At 43.8% G+C, this 7,595-nt stretch overlaps 2 non-coding genes across 2 annotated transcripts; one reads left to right on the top strand and one right to left on the bottom strand.

The window, feature by feature from the left end:
- The first annotated feature begins 2,286 nt into the window (after nucleotides 1-2,286).
- On the top strand, nucleotides 2,287-2,367 carry trnas-cga (transfer RNA serine (anticodon CGA)). Its single transcript has one exon. It is a non-coding gene; the product is annotated as a tRNA-Ser (tRNA).
- A 4,354-nt stretch (nucleotides 2,368-6,721) lies between these two features.
- trnaa-agc (transfer RNA alanine (anticodon AGC)) lies at nucleotides 6,722-6,795 on the bottom strand. The gene has a single exon. It is a non-coding gene; the product is annotated as a tRNA-Ala (tRNA).
- Nucleotides 6,796-7,595: the final 800 nt, after the last annotated feature.

Genomic DNA, 7,595 nt, shown 5'->3' with positions numbered 1-7,595 from the left:
GCCTGAAACGGTGGAAGCAGATTCAATCGTGGCTTTCAAAAAGGAATTGGATAACTACTTGAAGGGAAAAATTTGCAGGGCCACGTGGAAAGAGCGGGGGAATGGGACTAACTGGATTCCTCTTACAAAGAGATGGCACGGTCTGGATGGGCCGAATTGACTTCCTTCTGTGCTGTAACCATTCTATGATTCGATGATTGGATGGACAGAGCGGTCTAAAAGGAAAGGCGATCGGTTGTGGGGAGCAGGGAAACTTTCGACTGGTTGCACGGCTGTGTTACTGACGGCTCGTTGGTCTCGGATTATGGTTTTCACTTTGGGCGTTTCACTAATTGATATGTGAGAGGTCCGCGGTTCAAATTCCTGGACGAGCCCTCCTGTGTCACTATTTTCAGTGGAAATTCATTCATTTCTTTTTCACATCTTTTCAGCGTTGCAGAATACAGGATTGACTTAATTCCAGAGCATGTTTGACGTTTCGTGGCTCGAATGCAGAGGATTTGTCGACGCAACACCACATAGGGAAAGGAAAATGTCTCAACGTGGTGTGCAGATTGAAGCTGAATGTGAATCTATCTCTTTTCAGGGGTGCAGAAAGAAAATGCTCCTTCATCGGCCGGGAATCAATCCCCGTCTCCTAGGGTGGCAGGTGAGAATTCTACCAGTGAAACAGCAACGTCCGGACGGTCGCGGCTGCATGTGTCCAGTTGGAAACCTGTCTGAAAGAACATATAGTCTCACAAATCTCCTGTGAGTACCCTGTTCATTCTGATTTACAGCCGTGCATCAAAGGCGCTCGCAGCTGCGGTAGTCGCGTGGTTCAGACGTTAGATCTGAAACCCAATGGGGTATTCCGGCAGAAGTTGGAATCGTGCTATCGGCGCTATTGTGTAAAGTTTTGTTCAATGCTCAAATAAATATGAACTGGAGATAACGGGCTGCAATTCCTTCCCTCAGAGAGATACTCCACCGCGGCAGATCATTTTAACTGGGAGCCCAGTGGTCACTTGCAAAATATCAAGATACGTGAAGGGAACTTCACTATATTCCACAACTGTCCAAAACTGGGCACCGCACTTTATAAAGGATGTGAAGGCGTCAGACAGGGTGCAGAAATATTTACTGGAATGGTTCCAGGGATGAGGTCTTCAGTTACGTGGGTAGACTGGAGAAGCTGGAGTTGTTCCCTTCGAGCAGAGAAAGTTGAGTGGAGATTTGATAGAAGTGTTCAAATCATGACGGGTTTAGATAAAGTAAATAAAAAAAAACTGCTCCCGTTGGCGGAAGGGTCGAGAACCAGAGGACGCAGATTTACGGTGGTTGACAAAAGAACCAAAGGCGAGAAAAGGAAAAACTTCTTAAACTCGCGAGTGGATATAATCTGGAATGCATCGCCTGAAAGGGTGGTGGAAGCAGATTTAATCATTGTTTCTAAGAGGAATTGGATAAGTATTTGAAGGGAAAATATTTGCAGGTATACGTGGAAAGAACGGGTAATGGGACGATCTGGATTGCACTTAAAGAGAGCTGGCACAGGCTCGATGGGCCGAATGGCCTCCTTCTGTGCAGTGACGATTCTATGATTCTATATCTCCCAATCTCCATCGTAAATGCTGCTAACTTGACGTTAGGTTTTTTCGATACTTTTATCTCTCTATCTCTCTCTGTCTCTGTCTCTCTGTGTTTCCCCCTGATGGACTTCTCAGGCAGCCTTGAACGGCCAAAGCTGATCGAACCTGCGACACCAGCAGAGAACGGTAAAGATCGAAAGACTGAGACGGGAGGAAAACTAAAAATCCAACCCAGATGATGAACTCGCAGATAATATCTACACATTAATGTCTCTTCGTCCTCATAGTGAAAACATCAGTAATTTTATTCCAGTATAAAAAGAAAGAAAGTCTTGTCTTTATAAAGCGCTTTTCAAGACCTCAAGACCTCCCAAAGCGCTATACAGCCAATGAGGTATTTTTGAAGTGCAGTCACTGTTATACTTGTGGTCGAGTGGATAATCTGCGGATGCCGAGGGAGAGAACAATGTAACTTTCGAGAAATTAATTCTGAAAAGTCTCACTTGGCATGACAAGTCGCACATTCAAAACGAATGTGGTAAAGAGAGGCTAATATTGTTGATATGAAATAGTTAGTGTACAACTTCACATTGCTGTGCATCGGAATAGAAAAAGTGATTGGATGGATCGCAGGATGGCCGATCGGCGATGGGTTGCACCGAATTCCGCACTGGTTGCACCCTTTTGGTAGCAGTAGCTGTTCTGTCTTTGCATAGCTGCGATGGCCGAGTGGTTAAGGCGTTGGACTCGAAATCTAATGGGGTTTTCCTGCGCAGTTCGAATCCTGCTCGTAGCGCTATTTCTTATAAATTTGTTCAATGATCAAACAAATAAGGACTGGAGTTGACGGACCGTGTTCCCTCCCTCAGAGAGATGATCCAGCGTGGCAAATGCTTTTAATTCGGAGCCAATGGTCTCTTGCAGAGTTGCACGGCACGTGAAAGAATCTCCACCAAGCTCCATCTTAAATTCTGCTCGTTCGCAAAGCTTGATATTTATCCGATTTGTTTCTATACTTTAATCTCTCCCTGTCCCTGTCTCTTGACTCTCTGAATTTTCCCCTGATGGACTTCTCAGGTTTTCTTGAACGGCCAAGGATGATCGAACCTGCAACACCAGCAGAGAAGGGTAAAGATGGAAAGACTGAGACGGGGGGAGAAGCAAAGGTGCAACCCAGTTAATGTATTCGGAGCTATTGTCCACACATTTATGTCTCTTCGACCTCACAGTGAAAAAAATCAGCAATTTGAGTACAGTACACTTATGGTAGAGTGTTCAAATGCGAGTGTTGAGACATACAACAATCGAGCCGTTGCCATGGTGATGATCGAATCTAAACACTAGACCACAAAGAAACGCTGAAAATTCTTTGGTGCGAACAAGCAGCCCAACGCGGCCTTTCCCACTTGCCTCTTTGTAATTCAGGTCATTATCGTGCGAGACAAGCTGCTCGCAAAAAAATGGCATTTTCTGTTCAAACTACTATCGCGACAGAAGGTGATGTTCAGGCAATGACAGCACCAAGTGCAACTAGGCATGTACATGAAATGGAAAGTGAGGTAAAATACTCCCACAAGCTGCTGATGGACATGTTTCCATTTCCAAAATTCACGAACCTGAATGCAGCTCCTGGGAAAACTGCAAGGCCACGCAGGTCCATCATGAATCATTTGAAGCAACTGGCAGTTTAAAGTGGCATCTCCTCCTGCTTCTGTCGGGGGTGAAGGAGAGACACCGTCGTTATAAACGTACAGTTTGATTTTGTACAGAACTGTACAGAGAAGGAGCACATATACTGGGGCTGTGAGATATTCTATATTATTCATATTTAACCACAAGAATATCCGCAGTCAGAAGCTGAAAAGAAGGGAGAGATAAGAGGCCTGAAAATAAACACAGAGCTGAATGAATCACGGAAGAGTGAAAGAAAAGTAAATCTTACCAGTTCTGTTGTGTTCCGTGCGCAATCTTGGGCGCTCCCCGATGGACTGATGGTTGGAATTTAATGCTCCCACCAACGCATGAGTTCGATTCCAAGTCAGGGAATTAACTTCAGCAAAAGTTATTAAATTAATTACATGAAACTAATTAAACCCTGTTGGTAGATGAATGACTGTTTTATTCACCATTAATCAAACGATAACTTTCTATTTCATACTGAAGGAGATGTTGACGTGGTTACCGAGAGACAGTCAAAAATTAAACCGATTTTTATGCTTTGCAGGTGATCAAATTTCATCATTTTATAGACTGTATCTTAAGGGTATGATTAAAAGCTCAGTGCAGCTGTTGTTAAATTTAAAATGAATAGGAAATTGTCGCCGTTTATCACAGGAACGCCCGAACCGGTTCTACGATCAAGATGAAAGTAACGCAACGAGCAACATCTGATACAAAAATCCCCACCGTTTTGCTTTTCCAACATAAAGGGTGTGACATTTATTTTCTGAACATAGGAACAGTCTGATCTCGCTCACTACAGAAATCTCCATGTCACAGCGAACCAGCTCTCCTGCAGCGAGTGCGGCCTCCCTTCTGGCCTTTCGGGGGCTTGTCTGCCAAGGAGAATTGTAATTTTCTTGCTTCCAAAAAATACATTGAAACCCTGGAACTTTGAGGCGAAGAATCCTGAGGAAAAATCAAATAACAGCTCGAACCATCAAACTTCCGTGCAAACCGACAGCACCAACTAGACAGGTGAAGAGGTCACCTGCTGAACCAATAATTAATTGGGCTAAACTTTGAGTTTGCAGCGACCAATATAACAACTGTCTACAGTCAGTCCAAAATGAATGGTTGAAGCTTGTCGGAGTGAAAATCCAAACAGCCGGTCTTCACTCTTAAACCAGCAACTCTGAAGAAAAACATGCCGGAGAAATACTCGCTTTCAGTGCGGTGACACTGGGCCAGAGTAAAGCTCAGTTAATATGATTGGTGAGTGGCTGGAGGGTGGATTTCGAACTCCTGACCGATTGCACTGTGCATTTTCCAGATCTGCTTGGAGCACCAATCCCTTCAATTCATCACTTACAGGGACAATTCGATTCTCGGTTTCATTTCGCTGACGCTTGGTGAAATTTTACAAATTGGAAGCGATCAGTGTCCAAGCTAACCACGTCACCGACATGCTCGCAGATATAAAGCGGCCACACTCTGCTTCAGCAAGATGAAAGCCGAGAGCGATTTCACAGTCAAATATAATGGCTAACAAAACTTATTCAAAGAAAGTGCAGGTCGTTGAGTTGCCTTTAAATTCCTGATTGTTCGCATTGAACTTCTTCCCATTGCGTTTGAGAGCCACGTGGGGCGATTTGGGGACTTCATTTCATTTTATGCTGAAGTTTCAAATGCAGTTCAAGGTCAAAAGTCCTGGGACCACTGTTGTTCACAGTTTACCGGTGCTGGGATCACTGTTGTTCGCAATTTATCGGTTCTGGGATCACTGTTGTTCACAATTTACCAGTGCTGGGATCACTGTTGTTCACAATTTATCGGTGCTGGGTTCACGGTTGTTCACAATTTATCGGTGCTGCGACCACTGTTGTTCTCAATTTGTCGGTGCTGGGACAACTGTTGTTCACAGTTTATCGGTGCTGCGACCACTGTTGTTCACAATTTATCGGTGCTGGGACAACTGTTGTTCACAGTTTATCGGTGCTGCGACCACTGTTGTTCTCAATTTGTCGGTGCTGGGACAACTGTTGTTCACAGTTTATCGGTGCTGGCGCCACTGTTGTTCACAATTTTGTCAGTGCTGGGACCACTGTTGTTCACAATATATCGGTGCTGGGACCACTGTTGTTCACAATTTATCGGTGCTGGGACCACTGTTGTTCACAATTTATCGGTGATGGGACCACTGTTGTTCACAATTTACATTAATGATTTAGTCATAGGAATCGGAAATACAATTTCAAAATTGACAGACAGCACATAATTGGGAGCTGTAGTTAATGCAAAGGAAAAATGCGCAAAATACAGGAAGACGTCAGTAAACTTGCAAAATGGGCGTGTAAATGGCAAATTAGTTTCAATATTTATTGTGTATTCCCTTGCCTTGTTTGCCCTCCCAAAATGCATTACCTCATTCTCCAGATTGAATTGCATTTGCCACTATTCTATTCACCTGTCCAGTCCACTGATATCTTCCTGCAGTCCACAGCTTCCCTCCTCACCATCAACCACACGACCAATTTTTGCATCTTCTGCAAAATTGTTAATAATACCCCGTACATTTAAATCTAAATCAATGATCTGTGCTACGAAAAGCAGCGACCTACTACGGATCCCTGCGGAACCCCACTCGAGACAGCCTTGCAGTCACAATAACACCCGTCGACCATTGCTTCCTGCCACTCAGTCAATTTTGGATCAACTTGACAATTTCCCTTGGATCCAATGGGCTTTTACACTTTTGACCAATCTGCCATGTAGGACTTTGTCAAAAGCCTCGCGAAAATCTATGTAGACTACAAAAAACGCACTACCCTCATCCACCTTCCTTGATACCTCCAAAACAATTCAATTCAAACGACCTTCCCTTAACAAATCCATGCTGACTGCCCTTCATTAATCCGTCCCTTTCTAAATGAAGATTAATACTTTCCCCCAGAATTGTGCTCAATACCGAGGTTAGGCTGACTGGCCTGCAATAATTCGATCTATTCCTTTCTCCCTTTTTAAACAACGGTACAACTTCAGCAGTCCTCCAATCCTCCGGCATCACACCTGTAGCCAGGGAGGATTGGAAAATGATGGTCACAGCCTCCGATATTTCCTTCCTTGCTTCTGTTAACAGCCTGGGATGTATTTCATCCGGGCCTGGCGATTCAGTTGGAGTGATTTGGGGACTTCCTTTCCCTCTTTGCAAACGTTCACACCGCAGGTCAAGATCACAAGTCTTGGTCCAAATTTGGACTACTTCCGGGTTTGAACCTCAAATCGTGAATTATGCCACGACCCCAACGAGCCCAGAAACAAGAACGTGTCTTTAAATTAACGTGTTCCAGACACATTCCATGAGAGGTCTGTCTGCACAATGAAAGGGCGTTTTTGAACAGTCATTCGGTTGTCCGTTTCCTCCTGAACAAATACCACAGTGTTATTTTGTCGCTCAATTCCACAAATCAGGTAAAATAACCAGCTGCACAAGGCACTGCTGGGAGTTGAACCCAGGATATTCTGTTTGCTCGACAGACGCTTTAACCAACTAAGCCACAGCGCCAATTGATGACACTTTGTCTCCACCTCCTCTCATTAATATCTATCAGCGACACTTCACTGTTGGCGGTTCAGGCCGTTTTATCTTTGTCTGTTTCGCTTGTCCGTTCAACTGTGCATTCCGACACTGACTGGATTTCTCGCTGTGTTTATCTTTGTGCATCCATCAGTGCGTTGATACACGGATGATTATGTGTGATTGTATTTGTTACATTAAATAAATTCGGGAATCAGACAATACTCGCTCTGACATTGGAGAACTATTGAGCCGAACTTTACAGCGAAGTGTTGTATATTGTCGTGCTGAAACTAAAAAAAAGCGTAAGAGGAGCAAAAAGCGAAAAGGAGAAAAACTTGTGAGGGAAAATGAGGACAACTCTCAAGGTTTTTCCAAATATATTAAGAGAACGAAGCGAGGCTTGGAGTAATGGGGGCCGCTTGAAGACAGATGGAGGTGATGTTGTAATTGAAAATCAGGAAATGGCAGAGTTGCTAAATTTTTACTTTGCATCGGTCGTCACAGAAATGGATGAGGCTAACATAGCAGAGACACGAGGAAAACTGTTAATAAATCAAGGGGATTCGTACAAGTAAAATAATGGCAATGGAGAAAATAATTAGGCTAAATATAGACAAATCTCCACGACCTGATGTTTACCATCCCAGGGGATTGAAAGGAACAAGTGAGGAAATTGCACATGCTTTAGTCATGATCGATCAAAACTCTCTTGATTTAAGAATTGTTATTTAATGAAGCGCATCTTGATTGGAGGCTTGTGTTTGAGAAAGATCTCGAAGTGATAA

Source organism: Heptranchias perlo, chromosome 20 (genome assembly GCF_035084215.1).
Source record: "Heptranchias perlo isolate sHepPer1 chromosome 20, sHepPer1.hap1, whole genome shotgun sequence".
NCBI lineage: Eukaryota > Metazoa > Chordata > Chondrichthyes > Hexanchiformes > Hexanchidae > Heptranchias > Heptranchias perlo.
This window is presented reverse-complemented; position numbering and strand designations above follow the sequence as displayed.